At 39.5% G+C, this 1,939-nt stretch overlaps 1 non-coding gene across 1 annotated transcript; it reads left to right on the plus strand.

Annotated features, from left to right (window-relative positions):
• The first annotated feature begins 975 nt into the window (after window positions 1-975).
• On the plus strand, window positions 976-1,047 carry TRNAA-AGC. The gene has a single exon. It is a non-coding gene; the product is annotated as a tRNA-Ala (tRNA).
• Window positions 1,048-1,939: the final 892 nt, after the last annotated feature.

The following is a 1,939-nucleotide window of genomic DNA, read 5'->3' on the forward strand; positions in this document are numbered from 1 at the left end:
AGCCCGATGTGGGGCTCGAACCCACAAGCTGTGAAATCATGACCCAAGCTGAAGTCGGACGCTCAACTGACTGAGCCACCCAGGTGCCCCATGAGAACATTATTTTTTAAAGGCACTAATTGGCAGTCAGAAAATTCACGTTTAAGTTCCGCTTTTTGGCTTACTAATAAATTGTGAATTTTCACGCTCTTTGTGCATTCACTTTTGATGCCTTTTAATATCGGTATAATGAAATCTTGCTCACAGACAAATGAAAGATAAAATGTGATCATGCATGAAAGAAGTGTTATAAACACACAAAAAGGGTCGTAGAAATATAAGGTGGTATTCTCATGGTGAGAGATACTTAATGTTTTTCTGGATGTTTAATCTGTGAATACTGCGGGAGCCTCGAAAGCGCACGTTAAAACACTCAACAGATGCTGTGTCCCATCCACAGGAACTTGAGGAACCAGCAACGGTACTCTGAAAATGGCAATTCCTTCTTAGATTTAGTAATACAAAAAAGAAAAAGAAAAAAACAATAATATTCAAAATAGAATTGTCATCGTTTGCTTTATTTAGCAACGTAGGCTATAAAGAATGACCTCGACTTTAATATTTTTACATGCATTACAAGTTATCATGAAGTATTTTCTTCTCAAAGGAAAATTATAGACATCACAGCATTTCATTCTGTTTTTTTTCTCTTTTATTTTATTTTACGTCTTTATTTGCCTTAAGTAGGTAATGTCTGCATGGTAAAATACTCAAGTACACAAAAGCACAGAAATAAAAGTAAAGATTTTCATTTCTAACTCCTAGGACCTCCCCATATACACCCTCTGCATTATCTGCTCCCCCCTCCCCCCTCCCCCTTTCCCCCCAGAAAAGAAAACCTCCTGGCTATTACTATAACCAGTAGTTTTCTTTTAAGGGAGAAAATTTCTGTTATATTTCATGAAAGCAGTCTAGAAAGCCGACATTATGGCAGGTGGGGATGTAGCTCAGTGGTAGAGCGCATGCTTAGCATGCATGAGGTCCTGGGTTCGATCCCCAGCATCTCCATTCTATTTATGTCCTGCTCAGGAAATATATTTCTTTGTGACAGCCACACCACATAGTACAAGATTTTATTCTTAATGAATTTTAATCAAACACTGTAGAAATCAAAGGGAGCTGTTGTTGTTGTTGTTGTTGTTGTTGTTTTAATTTTGATGTTTTGTTGTTCCATTTCATATGCTGGCTCTACTTCCCTAATGGTTAATGATAGGATTTGGTCATTAAATAAGGGATCGCGTGCAGTCACTATGCCAAATGGAAGGTAGGTGTGGTATTGAGGACCCAGGCATTCTACTCTGTTTTTTAGTACAGGAACTAATTTGGCAGCTCAGAATGAAGGGAAAGCAAGGTTACAGATGGCGGGTAGGATGGGACCTATTATCCCCAGTTAATCCCTGTATGAGCCAGCAATCAAACACAATGTTGTCAAAGTCAGTTCTGGAATATGCTCCCTGTTGCCACTCCCTCCCGATTTTGAATCTACGATAGTTTACACACAGAACGACATCCCTCATATTTGTGATAGAAATACTATCACATAGAAAGACTAAAAAACAAGAAAAAAAATCAAGCCACAGCTAGTTCAAGATGAGCAGATATTCAGAGCCAGAACTAGCCGCGTAGGCGACGGATCCCTATTCTGCAACTGAGCCTCCCAAATACTCTTCCTTTTATACTTGCACCTCTTCTCAATGGAGGATAGTAATAAGGACATTCGTTTAACCTTTCTGCCGTGCCTGCTACTCAAGGCACCCGAGACACAGGCTCCTAGGGCTGGAACCACTCTTGTTTTCTCTATTTTTACTGAAGTATAGTTGACATACAAGGTTATATTAGTTTCAGGTGTACAACACAGCGATTTGACAAGTCTATCCCTTGCACAGTGCTCCCCACAATA

This window comes from Prionailurus bengalensis, chromosome C1, assembly GCF_016509475.1.
Source record: "Prionailurus bengalensis isolate Pbe53 chromosome C1, Fcat_Pben_1.1_paternal_pri, whole genome shotgun sequence".
Classification (NCBI taxonomy): domain Eukaryota; kingdom Metazoa; phylum Chordata; class Mammalia; order Carnivora; family Felidae; genus Prionailurus; species Prionailurus bengalensis.